Raw genomic sequence first — 18,949 nt, 5'->3', positions numbered from 1 at the left:
GTTCTAACTTAATGTGCAATGAAAACAAGGACATTTGGCCTCTAGCTCAGAGAAAATGAAAATGTGTTCAATGTCTTACATAATATTTGAAAATAAGAGCAATCAAAGATTTCTGATGTCTGTCAATCCAGATCCGGTGTCACAGAGCAAATAGTCCGGCCCTAAAAAAAAAAAATTGGTCCATCCTACCTCCACTGTGCATCCCTCATTTTAGAGCTCAGCAGCTTGTCTGAGACAGAGTCTCTTTACCCAAAGTGATCAAATGGATTAATGTAATTATTAACCACCAGATGACAAGGTAAAATCTCTTAAATCATTCTAAAGTCAGTTTTAAGCCAAAATGAGGCCATTTTAAGCAGAAAGGAGGCGATACTGCATGATGTTTTGAAATGACCGATGTGCAGTGAACGCATCAGCTAGCAGCTTGTGTACCAGCGGTGCTCTGATTGCTACCTCCATCTTTTATGATGAAATAATGCTGAATTTATGTTTAAATGATTGTTGTATAAAAGCTTCAAATATCTGGTGCTGAGATAGATGATGACTGGAGTGCAGTTTTAAGCAAAAACGAGGCGATAATCTGTGAACCGCAGCTAATGACGCATGCGCAGTGAAGGCAGGGCGGACCGATTTTTAGGGGAGACCATTCGGTCCGTGACACAGGATCACCTCTAAAATTCAGTGGAGTCTTCCATGCCCTAATATCTATCTGTGGTGCAAATTTGGTGAGAATCCGTCAAGTAGTTTTGACGTAATCATTCAAAGTGTATATAAAGTGAAATCGTGATCCAGAATCTGGATCTAGATCACCTCCAAAATTTAAATTCTTCTGCACTAATGCACTAATTTAAAGTCTTCTATGGCCTAATATGTATCTGTGGTGAAAATTTTGTCAAAACTCATTCAGTAGTTTTGACGTAATCCTGCCAACAGACAGACAGAGAAATAAATAAATAAATATATAAACGCAGATGATTTTATTACATCATTGGCGGGCATAATAAAACACTTAATTGATGTATTAAATTGCAACATGAACTGTATCAGTTGTGAAAACCCTGACATAGCAAGTCATGGAAATGGAGCAAAGCTGATCAGAGTTTCAAACTTCAAATTCAGTTTAGTTTGTTTTTTTTAAACAAGAGATCAGAATGTATACACTGTATAGTGAGAAGATAGCAATAACAATTTTATTTATAAGCGTGCCGGCTCATGGAGGGGCAGTCCATGTGGACCTCGGATCAGCTATGATCCATTGCACCACTAGTATACATTGATGTTAAAAGTAACTGTGTGACAAACTGGTCCAGAACATAAACAACAGCTGGTGCCTAAAGTAAATTATGGTGTGAAATACAGACATCATCACAGATCCTAAAATTTGGACTCAACATTAAACAGATAAATAAAAAGCTGACATGAATTCACCGAAAGCTAACCACTCAGCTAAGTAAGATTCATCGGTTGGCGAAACCTGTGTCAATATTGGTGGACCCCTGGAGATTTAATAACAACAGCACTAGTGTTACAACTGATCACAACTGATCTGTAGGAACCGCCCCCCATGGATCAGCACCCAAGTGAACTGTGGATTATTTGCAAGGTTTACATACGAGGTCTATTAGAAAAGTATCCGACCTTATTATTTTTTTCAAAAACCATATGGATTTGAATCACGTGTGATTGCGTTAGACAAGCTTGAACCCTCGTGCGCATGTGTGAGTTTTCCCACACCTGTTGGCTGCGTCATTCGCCTGTGAGCAGGCTTTGAGTGAGGAGTGGTCCAGCCCCTCGTCGGATTTTCATTGTCAGGAAATGGCGGAATGATTTGGGCTTTTTTTCCATCAGAATTTTTTCAGAAACTGTTAGAGACTGGCAGCTGGAAACCATTAGAAAAATTTATCTGGCTTTCGGTGAAAATGTTACGGGCTTGGTAGAGAATAAGGAGTGTTACTGTCGCTTTAAGGACGGAGGAATTCTGCGCGTCGTGGCGGTGCCGCATGGCGCACAGCAACGCCGTGATAAAGCCTCACGGGACATGTTCTGGCATGTCCAGGCACATCCACAATTTCTCGGATAATCACTCGATGGAAAAACCACCGACAGCTGTCTGAACGCCATCTCAAAGCCGTCCTGTGAGACCAAAACAGAGGTGGTTTTGTCTCGCTCCAGTAGCGAATCCATCGTGACGCGTGAAGCCTCCGCTCGGCTTTCCATGACAAAATCTCTTGTTAAAAGTAAAATCTGCCGGAAAATGGTTGATGTCCAGCTCTTGTGATAACCAGAGAAATGGCACACGATGGTCACGGATCCAGACAGCCATCCGTTCAGAAATGAAATGGTTGTTCAGCCTGTCGATGGCGGCTTCGGAGCGCGGCGCGCCCCACAGCCACTGGGGGCTGTCCTTAAAGCGACAGTAACACTCCTTATTCTCTACCAAGCCCGTAACATTTTCACCGAAAGCCAGATAAATTTTTCTAATGGTTTCCAGCTGCCAGTCGCTAACAGTTTCTGAAAAAATTCTGATGGAAAAAAAGCCCAAATCATTCCGCCATTTCCTGACAATGAAAATCCAACGAGGGGGCTGGACCACTCCTCACTCAAAGCCTGCTCACAGGCGAATGACGCAACCGACAGGCGTGGAAAAACTCACGCATGCGCACGAGGGTTCAAGCTTGTCTGACACAATCACACGTGATTCAAATCCATATGGTTTTTGAAAAAAATAATAAGGTCGGATACTTTTCTAATAGACCTCGTAAGTGCGATTTTTGTGTCAGGTTGACTTGTTTTTAAAGTAATAACTGCATTCATCTTTTATAAAATACATAAATCCCAGTGAGTGAACGTTGTGAACACAGCCTGTGTGAAAAACAGTCTCAGGTGGACTGTGGAGTGAAGCTTTTCTGCATCGATTTCTCAAAAGCTGCAATGATAAATCTGCTGTGCACCCTGTTGATGAAGAGATGAAAACTCTGATCGAATATGATAAGAATCAGCCAGATAAAGGCGTGTTTTGTTTGTTTTTGATTGGTCCATTAAATTTGATTCACTAAATGTTTCCTTTCGTGTCGTCTGCGAGGTGGAACAAGCAGCCAGCGTTTGTTCGGACAGAGCACTGTGAATTTAAATAAAGTAAATAATACACAAACACACTGCTTTGCTTTAAATACACAATACGTCTCTTTTAGATCCATCAGCAGTGTGCGTCTGTCTCACTGTATGATTGCGCGGGTAAGAGCAATTATAAAAACCAGTGAACCTGCTGTCTGTTCTGTCTGTTCTGCAGCTCACACACAGACTGTGCAGGGGTGGACCGACAGTGTTAACAGGTGGGAACCCCCTCCACCCAAATCCCTTAAAGGTCCTCTTTGAACCCATTTTAAAGACATTTTGACACATAATAATAACAATAACAACACAACAACAGCCAGATTATAGTACTTTGCAAAATAGATTAAATAATAAAAAGGCAAGTCCCTTCAGCTTCTCCATGTTTTCACTCGGGGTCACCACAGCAGATCTGAGGTGGATCTGCATGTGGAATTTGGCACAACTGTTACACCGGATGCCTGTCCTGGCACAACTCCACATTACATGGAGAGTGGGCATGGTGGCCTTGAACTGGGAACGTTCCGCACTGAAAGCAGCGGACTTAACCACTGGCTACCCCTCCATTCCTGACTTACTATTTGTAATATTTAATAATAAAGTAATGCTGTTTGAACCACGCTGCCTTTGAAACCAAGATTGGTTTGACTGATTTGTCTGAGCTCACAGCTACGGCCAGAAGACTGTGCAATCATATCTCCACGGTAATAATAACTCTTCAAAGCTATAAACTCAGATCAGTTTTGCTCCTCATCTCTCTCTCCCTTTTTTTTGGACTTTTCATGATTTTGACAAAGGCGTTTTTTTTTTAATTCACAGACACGATTCAATATGAAATTTAATACAAGTATTAAGTATTTTATTTTAAAATATTCTGGAAAATACTAAACACCTTGTTTTCATTCAGGATGACAGGCAAAAAAAAAGAGTTATTTTTAAAAATATTTTATTTTCTGATCCAAAAAAATGATCTGATCTGTGGCTTTAAAGAAAAGAAAAAAACAAAACACCTGTATCTGTCTAAAAAAAAAAACTGGCTGATCTCAAACCGTGTGTTTTGTGACACCATAATGATGTTGATGGTGATTGAAATGGGTAAGTTTGGAAATTCTGCTGGTCATGTTCAGGTTCAAATAAACAAGTGTGTTATCTGAAAAATATTGATACAAAACTGATTATGCATGGTTACAAAAAAAAGTCCAAACAACAGGTCAGAATGTTATTTCACTTCAATTTTTGAAAAATCACAAACTGTGAACTCCAGGACAAAGACTACAACACAAAAGTATCAAAATGGGTTACAACGCCAAGAAGCAGTGTATAAATAATTAAAATGAATTGCAAGCATTAGCATTTGTACAGTGCGTTTACAGGTTTGGCTCCATTAGCTGCATAGTAATATTTTGCCCTGGGACTAACAAGCCAGCAGTCAGTTTAAGAAACTTGACACCAACTTGAATTATGTTTGTATAGCCCAAGAAGAGATTTGCCCAAATAGAAAATTGTGTCAAACCTTGCCAATTCAAAGAATGGTGTTCAAATATTTAAGGCACTCTTGACAGTAGTGGTCGCAGACATTCTCTCCCAATTCTCAAAAGCCAGTAATTACTCGAGATCTGTGAGCAAACTCAAATGTTTGTATCTCAAACACCAGTTGCTTGCATGCATTATATACAGTTGTGTTGAAAATAATAGCAGTGTGTTTATAAAAGGAGTAAAGTTCAAAATCCTTACAATAGCTTTTATTTCCACACACATAAATGCATTGGGAACACCGCAATTCTATTCCAAATCAAAACATGAAGAAACAAGTATCAAATGTGATATTACTTTACAGATATTGAAGAAAGGGGAATATTAGGTTGTTCAAAAAATAGAAGTGTCTGCATTTTTTCCCTTCGTGACTCTTATTACACTCATACAGGTGGCCCTTATTTAAGGATGAAGGCAGAAAATGTTGTACATGCAACAATAGTAAATGGGAGTAAAACGGGTCATTCCAGACATTGTTCAGAAGAACAGCACACTTTGTTTAAAAAGTTGACTGGAGAGGGGAAAATAAAGAAATTCATAAATGATAGGCTGCTCAACTAAAATCATATCAAATGCTTTAAAATGGCAACAAAACTAGAAAGACGTGGAAGAACTTGGAGAACCGCCGTACAATGGATTGAAGAATAGCCGAATGGCAAAGACTCATGCCAATGATCAGCTCCAGGGTGATGAAAGAAGGTCTAAAGTTACCTGTGAGTACTGTAACAATTAGAAGTTGCCTATGTGAAGCCAAGCTACGGGTAAGAAGCCCCCGCAAAGTTCCATTGTTAAAAAATGACGTGCTGAAGAGGTTACAATTTGCCAAAGAACACATTGGCTAGCTGGCCTTAAGAGAAATGGTGCAACATTTTGTGGACTGATGAAAGCAAGATTGTTCTTTTTGGGTCTACGTACTGCAGACAGTTTGTCAGACGACCCTCAAAACTGAATTTAAGCCACAGTACACTGTGAAGACAGTGAAGCATGGTGGAGCAAGCATCATGATGTGGCGATGTTTTAATACTATGGTTGTTGGGCGTATTTATCGCATACCAGAGATCCGGATTAATTTGAATACATTAAAATACTTGAAGAGATCATGTTGCTTTATGTCGAAGAGAAAATGCTCGTGTCAAAAAGACAATGACCCGTAATTACACCCAGCAAGCAAGCAGCATCTTGGTTCCAGACCAGCAAAATTAACATTATGGAGTGGCCAGCCCAATCCAAGGACCTTAATCCAATAGAAAACTTGTGGGGTGACATAAAAAAAATGCTGTTTCTGAGGCAAAACCAAGAAATGCAGAGGAATTGTGGAATGTAATCCAATCGCCTGGGCTGGAATACCTGTTCACAGGTGCCAGAAGTTGGTCGACTCCAGGCAACAGAGATGTGAAGCAGTTCCCAGAAACAGTGGTTGTTCTACTAAATATTAGTTCAGTGATTCACAGGAAAGCTACATCTTCAAGAATTTTTCAGTTTATACAGTTTATTTCAGATGCTAGGTTCTGGGTCTCAACAGCACATCATTGATCTCCACCTCAGCTGAAATGGAAATATGGAACTATTAGTTTTACACATACGAGGGTCTGTCCATAGTATCTGTCCACTTTATGGACAGACCTCGTATTTCAGTTGCTGCACTTGTAAACTCCAGTATTTGGCAATTAGTGAATGTGCCATGGGTGGCAGGTCTTTGACATCACATGTAACACATGAAGACTATGTGTTCCTGTCTATCTGTGCGTGTTTACTTAACATGACAATTTGCCATATGCATCATGTCAAAATGTGGGACAGGACACATCACAGATAATATTCACAGCACTTTACTTTTTCCACATTTTGTTATGTTACAGCCTTATTTCAAAATGGAGCAAATTAATTTTTCCCTCTTCAAAATTCTACTCACAACACCCCTTAATAACAACATGAAAAAATGTTTTGGGTGGAAATTTTGCAAATTTATTAAAAATAAAAAAAAAAAACTAAGAAAGTGAGAGCTGTGTTTGGGTGCTCGGCAGCAAGTCTGACTTGTTTCCGGTGGGGTTAGGCCTCCACCAGGGCTGAACCTCGTCACCAATCCTGTTTGTGATAATTCATGGGCAAGATATCGAGGCATAGTTGGGGGAGGAGGGTCTTCAGTTTGGTGGGCTTCAGAGGCTCATCACTGCTTTTTGCAGGTAATGTGGTCCTGTTGGCTTCAGATCCGTTCACAGAACAGTGTAAAAGTGGCATTTTGCTGAATGGCAATGGGTTGGTGGCTTTCTGTTTTTGTCTTCCCCAAATTGTAAAATTTAACCATTTTTATTAATTTATTAATTTATTAAGGTGATGGACTGGGTCCCTGCATGAATTTCTTTTAACACTCTCTCTAGGGATTCAGCCAGTGCATTTCATTTTCAGATGGAGGTTGAACATGCAGCCTCGCAGTCACTGGTTTATTATTATTATTATTATGATTTTATTTGAGTTCCCGTGTTTGTGAAGCATTGTGTGTTGCCCAAAAAGTAAAAAATTAAAAAGTGAAACACTCATTGCGAGTCTAAGCAAAACACAGAAGAAAGAGTGGACTTCTTCCAGAGACTGTCTGTGGCCGGTACAGAGCTGTATGGGGCAGTGCTGAGCCGCTCACCACAGGGCAGAGAGAGGCAGCAGCTGGCCACCGCGTGTAGAGCGGCCAGCAGACGAAACTGTGTTTTTTTAAAAAAAAAAAAAACACACTGCTTTGCTTTAAATGCACAGTAAGCTATTTCAGATGATCAGCGTGGACTGTCTTTTTCCTAAAAGGCTTTATTTCCTTCTGTTTGTCGTGTTGGAAAGCTGTAGCTTTTGTGCTAATTTGATTAGCGCTTGCTGTAGTCTTCTTCTGTTTGTTTTTCTGGGGACATTACAGCGCCACACACAGGCCTGGCATATGTACTACAACGTTAAACGAAGCTTCAAGGCCCAGAATTTGCCTCAAACATTTTTTATAATCGAATTATTCAAATTACTCGACTAATTGTTTCAGCCCTACTGGTCCTATCAACTTTCTGTTTTTGCAGCACTAATCCTGAGCAAAACGGCAAATGTTACTTCTCCTGAGTTTCTGCATGATCGAAGCCATACACACATGCACACACAGGCCACTTGGCTATTATAATATAGATAAGAAATAAGAAGGTCAATTGTTGATTTTGCATTAATTTCTGTGACTGCAGAATCACAAAAATCTAGAGTTACTGTGCAGTGCATAGTATAAACTTCAGATTCAACTTCAGGGTTTATTTGGAGTCCCAGTGATTCCATGGTTTAAAACATTTGGAGCCCCCAGTCAAGCAATGAATTTTGAGGTTCAAGTGCAGCTGACTACAACCCATTTACTTTCCTGCATGGAAAGTACAGCTTAATATTATTGATTTATATTACTTGCATTTTTTTTTTTAAGTGGGACAGCATTAAATCAAACCCTGCACACACAGTTTGACACACAGACAGCATGCCAGCTTGTGATGCACTGTTATCACAAATCAATATTTCATGGAACTTGCACTGAATCTTTTAGTACTTGTAATAGATATGGACCTACAACCTCTGTCATGTGGGATCGTGTGAATCCGTTCTTTTTATTTATGTCCTCCAAATTCAAAACAGAGGTGTCCAAATTCTTACCTTTGGCTACCAATTAACCTAAATGGAGGGCCACGGGACAAGAAAATTTATCTTGTGTGGATTACATACAATTACAACTGCATTATATTGTAGAGAAAATTTACATTCTAAATCTATAGTAAAAAAAGTTTCAACATAAAATCGCTTGTATTTAATTTGCCTTCCTGACGCAACTCCACATTACATGGAGAAATGTGGCAGGGGTGGGGATTGAATCAGGAACCTTCGGCACTGAAACCAAGTGCACTAACCACTTGGCCAACACCCCTGCTTAATTTGCTTATCAGTAATTTATTAATTCCAGAAAGTTCATCACTTGCCAAGGGGGCCAAAATAAAGGAAAGGTGGTCCACAAAATTATAAAAATAAAGTAATAATTTCATGTGTGCATTGGTTTACCAGCATTAAATTACTCAAATTACCAACACCAGAGAAAAAAAGTAAATTCCATTCTGAACACTGGAGATGGGGGGGGGGGGGGGGATTGATCCATCGTGATGCATACAATTTTGAATCTTGAATCTGTTGGGAAGGTGTCGTAACACGGACCCACAACAGGGGGCGCAAATGAACGGACAATGGATAAGAGAAGGAGTAACAATTTAATGTTGCACAAGAACACAACGTAATATAAACAAGAGTGCTGCCATCATACACAAGAGGACTGCGGGCAGGCTTGAAGATAGGAGACCTCGGATGAACGAAGAGCCGGGGCCCACACCGCTTCTACCACCACGGCCTGAAGAACACCGAAGCCGCCAAGCCCTGAGTCCCCAGGTGGTCTCTGTCCTCCGTTGTCGGCCCTGGTACTGCTGGCAGACAGAAACAGAAGGTGGTGAGTGTGAATCCTCACACCAGCAACCTTGATTAATGATTCCTCTTGGAGGGAGAACCTCCACCTCCAATCATACACACGTGCAGCTCCTGTTTTACCACTTATCGGTTTTGGGGTGTGAGGCGAAGTCGTCGCAGTCACACCAAACGCCAAAAATCCCAGATAAGGAATACCAACAGGAAAAACAGCTGCAAAACAGATCAGATTATTATTCGCAATAATCACAGCAGAGAAGTTTACCTCGAACCGTAGGAGATTTCTCGGCGAGGAGGTGGAAGTCGCCGTCCGGCCTTTATGGTGATGATGATGATGAGATGAATGAGTGACAGCTGGTGTTTGAGGATGATTGACGGCTGTCACTCCCAGTGGTTCTGGCGCCCTCTTGTGCTTGAAGCCCGCCACTCCAAGCAGGGCACCATCTGGTGGTGGTGAGCCAGCAGTACCTCCTCTTCAGCGGCCCACACAACAGAATCGATTCACAAAAACATCAATAATTGATTTTATAAGCATTAATTGTGTGTGTGTGTGGGGGGGGGGGGGGGGGGGGGGGGGGGTAGGAAAGTGGCTGATAGTGAGTACTTTTCATGTTCTTTATGTAAACCTGTAATTGTACTCTTACTCAAGCATTTTTTATGGTAATGTACCTTTTATTCAAGTAAATTTGCAATACAGCTTCATTTCCAGCTTCTCTCAATAAACAACTGGAGACAAGTGGTACAGTGAAGCTGCAACTTCCTGCTGCATGCGTAAAGAAAAGCAACCTGTTTTTTTGGACTATATTGCAACACACCACAATAAAAAACAAACATTTCATAAACGAAAAACCCAACAAAACAGTTACATGATGGCATATTTCTTTGTGCTACTAAAGAAATTCTCTGCTTTTATCTTCACCCTCCATCAGCATGTTAAAGGCTCCACTAACAGCTCTGTTGAAAACAGACTCATTCTGTTGTTTCATCAAGGGCCAAGAAAGAATCCAGTTGGATTATTTGTCTGGTATCATGGCAGATCACCTAAAAATGGTATCCACCACCATTTTCATTTTTAATATGCATTGTGGAGCACACTGTGGTAGAGTGCACATGTGCAATTCATTCTGCTGAAAATAACTGCAATTAAAAGGAAAATAAGCTACTAAGATGCCATGTGCTATGTGCAGTTTAGAGTGTCAGTAAATTAGCAGTGCCACAACCTTTCACCATTATCACGTGTGTTCTTGTTTTAATTATGTTGACATGAGTATGAAGTGCATTTGTGCAGCACAGCAAGTGTACACGTTCATCATAATGAGGTGAACATAAAAGCAAAAAGAAGCTGCAGATGCAAATCAAACCTTCCACAAATTACTCAATAGGTGGCAATCCGAAATGAGCAGTGTCAATAAATGATTTTATTAATGTTAAAGCTGCAGGGCCTCTGGGTTCTTTAAGATTTACGGCATTTATATAAGGGATTCATAAATTTATATTGCCAATATGATCAAAATTTGTGCTGTCTGAAAACAATTGAGAATCTCCCCCCCCTATGGGGAGTAATTCAAGCGATCAGACCGCCATGACCTACAATTGGTAGTGATGTCAGATCATGTGGTGGCCTGAATGTGTGTGAGGTATGCTGGGAAGGACACTGTGACTGATAATCAGAGTAAGGAAAGGCAGCGTGACGTCAGCTGGCTGCTCACTCGAACAAAATAAACCAAGATGTGGAAAATGCTCTGAACAGCTTATTTCTGTATAAATCGAAATATGTTCGTCAATATATTTCTAAAACAGTGAGAAATAAAACACTTCTAAATCTAAAAATGCTGTTTTGTGAACCAATAATGCCTCTGAAGTGATTTACAAGACATCTTAGGAATGTTAACCGTGCAAACACCTGGGAATGCGCATGCAGCAAGTGTGTCAGGTCACAGGTAATTCAACCTCATGCAATTCCTCCTGTAGATGGCATAAGATGTTCTGGCTTAAGATGTTCTCTACATTAAATGAGTTGTAATTTTGCAACATGTTCCAAAAATAAAACCACATTAAAAAGCTCAGATTTAGGTAGATACTGCATTTTGTCAGTTTTGTGAAATTTCAAAAGGCCGTACATCTTTATCTGCGGGGGTAGGAACGCAGCTGCTGGCCACTGTTAGGGACCCTTCACACATAACATGAATGAAGTACAAATCAGGGCGAATCACTGTGAAACAGCTCGTATGAGCGAACCCACGAAAACATTGAGCCAACATCGGGAGGGACACATGGTCCGGACAGGCATGAACGCAGTGCGAGCAGCTGGAGCAGCGGAGCATGTGTAACCACATCGCACAACTTCTGTGGGAAAAAAAATACATGCCACGCACAGGATTCGAACATGCAAATTTACAAAAAGCTCTGACTGCCAGCCAGAAACGTTACCATTGCGCTACCATCGTTGTCCTATAAAAGGTCAATCAATCAATCAATCAATTTTTTTATATAGCGCCAAATCACAACAAACAGTTGCCCCAAGGTGCTTTATATTGTAAGGCAAGGCCATACAATAATTATGTAAAACCCCAACGGTCAAAACGACCCCCTGTGAGCAAGCACTTGGCTACAGTGGGAAGGAAAAACTCCCTTTTAACAGGAAGAAACCTCCAGCAGAACCAGGCTCAGGGAGGGGCAGTCTTCTGCTGGGACTGGTTGGGGCTGAGGGAGAGAACCAGGAAAAAGACATGCTGTGGAGGGGAGCAGAGATCGATCACTAATGATTAAATGCAGAGTGGTGCATACAGAGCAAAAAGAGAAAGAAACAGTGCATCATGGGAACCCCCCAGCAGTCTACGTCTATAGCAGCATAACTAAGGGATGGTTCAGGGTCACCTGATCCAGCCCTAACTATAAGCTTTAGCAAAAAGGAAAGTTTTAAGCCTAATCTTAAAAGTAGAGAGGGTGTCTGTCTCCCTGATCTGAATTGGGAGCTGGTTCCACAGGAGAGGAGCCTGAAAGCTGAAGGCTCTGCCTCCCATTCTACTCTTACAAACCCTAGGAACTACAAGTAAGCCTGCAGTCTGAGAGCGAAGCGCTCTATTGGGGTGATATGGTACTACGAGGTCCCTAAGATAAGATGGGACCTGATTATTCAAAACCTTATAAGTAAGAAGAAGAATTTTAAATTCTATTCTAGAATTAACAGGAAGCCAATGAAGAGAGGCCAATATGGGTGAGATATGCTCTCTCCTTCTAGTCCCCGTCAGTACTCTAGCTGCAGCATTTTGAATTAACTGAAGGCTTTTTAGGGAACTTTTAGGACAACCTGATAATAATGAATTACAATAGTCCAGCCTAGAGGAAATAAATGCATGAATTAGTTTTTCAGCATCACTCTGAGACAAGACCTTTCTGATTTTAGAGATATTGCACAAATGCAAAAAAGCAGTCCTACATATTTGTTTAATATGCGCTTTGAATGACATATCCTGATCAAAAATGACTCCAAGATTTCTCACAGTATTACTAGAGGTCAGGGTAATGCCATCCAGAGTAAGGATCTGGTTAGACACCATGTTTCTAAGATTTGTGGGGCCAAGTACAATAACTTCAGTTTTATCTGAGTTTAAAAGCAGGAAATTAGAGGTCATCCATGTCTTTATGTCTGTAAGACAATCCTGCAGTTTAGCTAATTGGTGTGTGTCCTCTGGCTTCATGGATAGATAAAGCTGGGTATCATCTGCGTAACAATGAAAATTTAAGCAATACCGTCTAATAATACTGCCTAAGGGAAGCATGTATAAAGTGAATAAAATTGGTCCTAGCACAGAACCTTGTGGAACTCCATAATTAACTTTAGTCTGTGAAGAAGATTCCCCATTTACATGAACAAATTGTAATCTATTAGACAAATATGATTCAAACCACCGCAGCGCAGTGCCTTTAATACCTATGGCATGCTCTAATCTCTGTAATAAAATTTTATGGTCAACAGTATCAAAAGCAGCACTGAGGTCTAACAGAACAAGCACAGAGATGAGTCCACTGTCCGAGGCCATAAGAAGATCATTTGTAACCTTCACTAATGCTGTTTCTGTACTATGATGAATTCTAAAACCTGACTGAAACTCTTCAAATAGACCATTCCTCTGCAGATGATCAGTTAGCTGTTTTACAACTACCCTTTCAAGAATTTTTGAGAGAAAAGGAAGGTTGGAGATTGGCCTATAATTAGCTAAGATAGCTGGGTCAAGTGATGGCTTTTTAAGTAATGGTTTAATTACTGCCACCTTAAAAGCCTGTGGTACATAGCCAACTAACAAAGATAGATTGATCATATTTAAGATTGAAGCATTAAATAATGGTAGGGCTTCCTTGAGCAGCCTGGTAGGAATGGGGTCTAATAAACATGTTGATGGTTTGGATGAAGTAACTAATGAAAATAACTCAGACAGAACAATCGGAGAGAAAGAGTCTAACCAAATACCGGCATCACTGAAAGCAGCCAAAGATAACGATACGTCTTTGGGATGGTTATGAGTAATTTTTTCTCTAATAGTTAAAATTTTGTTAGCAAAGAAAGTCATGAAGTCATTACTAGTTAAAGTTAATGGAATACTCAGCTCAATAGAGCTCTGACTCTTTGTCAGCCTGGCTACAGTGCTGAAAAGAAACCTGGGGTTGTTCTTATTTTCTTCAATTAGTGATGAGTAGAAAGATGTCCTAGCTTTACGGAGGGCTTTTTTATAGAGCAACAGACTCTTTTTCCAGGCTAAGTGAAGATCTTCTAAATTAGTGAGACGCCATTTCCTCTCCAACTTACGGGTTATCTGCTTTAAGCTACGAGTTTGTGAGTTATACCACGGAGTCAGACACTTCTGATTTAAAGCTCTCTTTTTCAGAGGAGCTACAGCATCCAAAGTTGTCTTCAATGAGGATGTAAAACTATTGACGAGATACCCTATCTCCCTTACAGAGTTTAGGTAGCTACTCTGCACTGTGTTGGTATATGGCATTAGAGAACATAAAGAAGGAATCATATCCTTAAACCTAGTTACAGCGCTTTCTGAAAGACTTCTAGTGTAATGAAACTTATTCCCCACTGCTGGGTAGTCCATCAGAGTAAATGTAAATGTTATTAAGAAATGATCAGACAGAAGGGAGTTTTCAGGGAATACTGTTAAGTCTTCTATTTCCATACCATAAGTCAGAACAAGATCTAAGATATGATTAAAGTGGTGGGTGGACTCATTTACTTTTTGAGCAAAGCCAATAGAGTCTAATAATAGATTAAATGCAGTGTTGAGGCTGTCATTCTCAGCATCTGTGTGGATGTTAAAATCGCCCACTATAATTATCTTATCTGAGCTAAGCACTAAGTCAGACAAAAGGTCTGAAAATTCACAGAGAAACTCACAGTAACGACCAGGTAGACGATAGATAATAACAAATAAAACTGGTTTTTGGGACTTCCAATTTGGATGGACAAGACTAAGAGACAAGCTTTCAAATTAATTAAAGCTCTGTCTGGGTTTTTGATTAATTAATAAGCTGGAATGGAAGATTGCTGCTAATCCTCCGCCCCGGCCCGTGCTACGAGCATTCTGACAGTTAGTGTGACTCGGGGGTGTTGACTCATTTAAACTAACATATTCATCCTGCTGTAACCAGGTTTCTGTAAGGCAGAATAAGGTGCATAAATACCTGAAATCAACAAGGAGATAAATGTATTTAAAAAAAATAAACCACACACCATAAAAAACACCGCATTGGACTGAATCCCTCTTATCGAGGGAACTGTTGTGTGGGCCGCTGAAGAGGAGGTACTGCTGGCCTACCACCACCAGAGGGCGCCCTGCTTGAAGTGCGGGCTTCAAGCACGAGAGGGCGTCGGAGCAAAAGAGAGTGACAGCCGTCACTCATCATCAGCACCAGCTGTCACTCATCAACTGCCATCATTCAACATCACCATAAAGGCCGGACTGCAACTCCACCTCCCTGCCGAGAAATCATCTACTACTTAGGTAATATCCTCTGCTGTGTCTGAACGTTGACTTACGTGTGATCTGTTTGCAGCCGTTGTCCTGTGGTGCCCTGTCAGTTGGGTTGGCGGTCTGTGAGAGTGCCGACGTCTTCGCCTCTCACTCCAACCAGATAAGTGGTAACAGGAGCTGCTATCGTGTTCCTAATTCGGAGGTGGAGGTGCTCTCTCCCGGAGGAACTGTATCTGTGTGTGAGGATTTACTGGGTGTGTATCCACACACCCACCATTAACTGTCTCTGCTTCCTGCCAGCAGTACCAGGTCTGACAGCTGGAGACGGTGGCCACCTGGAGATTCAGGGCTTGTCGGCTCCGGTGTTCTTCAGATCCGTTGGCGGTGGAAGCCGTGTGGGACCTGGCTCTTCTCTGGACGGACGTCTTCTATCCTCGAGCCTGCCCACACGTCACTTTTCGTACAATTGACTATCATTCTCAAACTGCATTTGTCTGTATTCCATTGTGCACACTTTGCAACATTAAATTGTTATCTTTTGGCTTATCCACTGTCCGTTCATTTACGCCCCCTGTTGTAGGTCCGTGTCACTACACTCTCACAACAGGAACAATACAAGTATGAACAGTTCCTCTGTAGATGACACATGGTCACAGACGTACAGTCATGAAATGACATGAATGAAGCAGTTCGCTCTTATTATGCCCACATCTGCTGGCCCACTGTTTCCAGCCGGCCCCGCCCACATGTCCTGTTGACGGCGCGCCACAGGACAGACAGTGCATCATATAGAACAGAGCTCACGTGGGTGACGTGACATTCAGATCACCCACTGCGTGTTATGATCTGATGGTCTGTTTGACCTAGGGCAGCCTGTCAATGTGCGCACTGTGTAGCCATCGCAACAATGATATATGTTTTTATGTATGCCCACGTGAAGACAGCAAGCAGACATGCACGTCACAGTGGACAGTTGTAAGTTCATGTCGTTCAAAACACAGTATGTGTTCCCAGCTGGGACATCCAGAACCAGATATCTCAACAGCAGCTGCTGTCGGCGGACACGCCCCCTGTTAGTTCAGTGCACACACCAATGTGTCACTCTCTGTTATGTGATCATTATTTTTTAGTTATTTGTTATGTAATTGTGTGTGTAGGTAGTGTGGTACTTATTAATATACCCATCCTGGCTGTGGTCTCTGTGTTTGTACTGTGACACGTCGTGTGCACTGAGCTGTCATTTGTGTCTGTGGTCAGCAGCTGGGAGGCGCCTCCCCTTGCTGTGTGTGCTCTGATGTGGCTGTCTGGCCCCGCATGTGCTCATGTTTGTACATACATATAAGCATTTTATGCAAGTGTGCTCCCCCACACACCACATGTGTGGGGAGCACGACACTCGTACACTGGCGAGACACATGCACCACATGTGTGTTGCTTTTTGCAACCCCACACTCTTGGGGGCACTTAGACAAATTTCACATCCAGCTCGAAAGTGATCGTCTGCTGGCTATTTTTGTGCTAACCATGTGAATGGCCAAACGTTTTCTAAGTGCCAAGCGAGTGGTGTTAGATGTTCGTGTGTGTCACCTGGGAGTTGGCTGACACCTGCCGTGAGACGGTTCGAATGAGTTCTCACGGGGCACTCTCTGTTTTTCAGCCACTGGTGTGCGCAAATAGCTGCAGCGACACGTGTATGAGACATTGGAGGCAGCTCCAATTTTTCACGAACGGCATGCAATTCCTCCTTCGTGCGCTAGTCGGCTTGAATTGTGCTATGTGTGAAGGGGGCCCTTAAGAATACTTTTCATATTCCTGATGTAAGCTTGTGTTTCTACTTTTACTCAAGTAGTTTTTTCAAGGTAATGTACTTTTTATTGAAGTACATTTGCCATATGGCTTCAGTCCAGCTTCTCTCTTTATAAAAACTGGAGATGACGCACACGGTGAAGCTGCAGCTTCCACTCTGTGTGTGTGTGTGTTGTGTAAAGAAACAGAACAACACATATTTTTGGACTATATGTACACCCCTCAGGACAATATCCACCATTAAGTATCAATTACTAACTAGGTATCATAGCTTAGCTTAAATGAGGCTGAAGTAGCTTCCAATTCAACAGTTTCTGACTGCGGCCACTTCATAGCTTTGAATCATGCTTATGAAGATTTGAGTGCTTCCAATTACGGGACGCAGTGTGATGTTCGCAAAAGTGTGCAGAGAAAATAAGGCAAACTTAGCTGGCACCATGAGTGTCCGTAATTTTTTCAGGGGATTATGACCAGTGAAGAAGCCATGAGAAGCTCAGTCATGGAGACACAGAGACAGCGGCTGCTGCAGTGCACAAGAAGACAAAATCACAGCAAAAATTATTTTATATTTTAAGCACGTTTGCTATAATAGCGGCAGAATTACATGGGTATACACAGTGACCCCCCAGCCGCCACCATTAGGAGTCAGTCTGAAGCAACACTTACACTGGTGTGGTTTTAGCAGGTGGGATGGGGCAACAGCCCCCGTGGATTTCAGACTGGTGAATGAGAGAGCTACACAGGTGCAAATATGGCAGAACTGTTAAAGAATGTAATGGAAAATAAATAGATTATGATCATTACAAATACTTAAAAAGTACCAAGTAGTCACACAGTGAGAAAAATCAAATCCTGTATAGAGTCAGAAACAGCAGATCAAGGTGGAAATGCACGCTGATTTGTCACAAGTTTTATGCGCATGGCCTTCCTGACGCAACTTCCACATTACATAAAGAATGGGCGAGTGGGGGGCTTTGAAGAGGGAACCTTCTTCCTCTCGAAACAAGCAGACTTAACCGCTTGGCAGCCATATCTCTCTCCGATCAGGTCCTTTTGAACAGCTCATGTTCAAAAGAATCAGCTCATTCACAAACCACACACTAGCACAGCCACAGAAAGACAAGAAAGAAGCCTTTGCTGCTGTGTGTTCATGTTTGTGTTTTACAGCCTAACCCGCTGTGAAACCATCCAAAATAAGGTTAATTTTGTCCTGATTCACAGATTTAACGTGAACACTGTCAACATTCTCTTTTCTGCGGCGCAATGACTTGTGACACACTCTGTCTTTTTCTATCCCTCTGACATTCTCAGGGAAAATAAAATGCAGCCAAATTCCCCGTGATGGAACTGATTGTAAAAGCTCCGCAGGGTGCTGCTCTTGCAGTGACGACAGTCCTGTTCTAAACTAAACAGAATGCCAGTGACTTTAGCACGATGTTCTCCCACCTGGATTTAGCAGTACTTTGTTAACCTACATACATTCTGCTTCCCCGACACATACACATATTAAAATCTGCTTTCTTTTTATATTGATGCAATTGTTTTTTTTGTTGTCATTTTTAAGGGATGCCATTAAACTGAATCCTGAACTTTAATATTATAAAACTTTGTTTCTCAAAATCATGAGGGGAAATGATATTGCAACATTCATGCAGAATCTGAAAATTCATCTTAGATGGCTAACCATATAAAGGGAAAGTGGCAGCCTGAAAGGTTAGCACAGCAACTCAGACTCGTTTACATGCAGCCAATAATCCTTTCATAACCGGAATATTAGCAATAACCCGGTTGCACAACGGCCATGTAAACACCCCACAAAAACCTAACTATGCTCATATTCCGGTTTTTAAAAAACTCGAATATGACCCCTGGGTTACTCCTTTTCTAACCCAAATATCAGGTCCATATAAACGCGCATCGGAATATCCCCATCTGCGCATGTCCTATCCGCAAGGAATCTTGGCCTTTTGAGTACGGCAACTACTTGTATGTGGTGCGCACAACCCACCAGACACTACAGAAGCAGAGATAAACAAGCATGGGGAAATCCAGACATG

General features: G+C 41.6%; 1 protein-coding gene across 1 annotated transcript in view; it reads right to left on the bottom strand.

Moving 5' to 3' along the window:
• The window catches only part of rbms2b (RNA binding motif, single stranded interacting protein 2b), a 119,753-nt gene that overhangs the window by 64,502 nt on the left and 36,302 nt on the right, over nt 1-18,949 (bottom strand).

Source organism: Thalassophryne amazonica, chromosome 6 (assembly GCF_902500255.1).
Source record: "Thalassophryne amazonica chromosome 6, fThaAma1.1, whole genome shotgun sequence".
NCBI classification, from domain to species: domain Eukaryota; kingdom Metazoa; phylum Chordata; class Actinopteri; order Batrachoidiformes; family Batrachoididae; genus Thalassophryne; species Thalassophryne amazonica.
The sequence above is the reverse complement of the archived record's forward strand: the minus strand, read 5'-3'. Positions and strand labels throughout refer to the sequence as shown.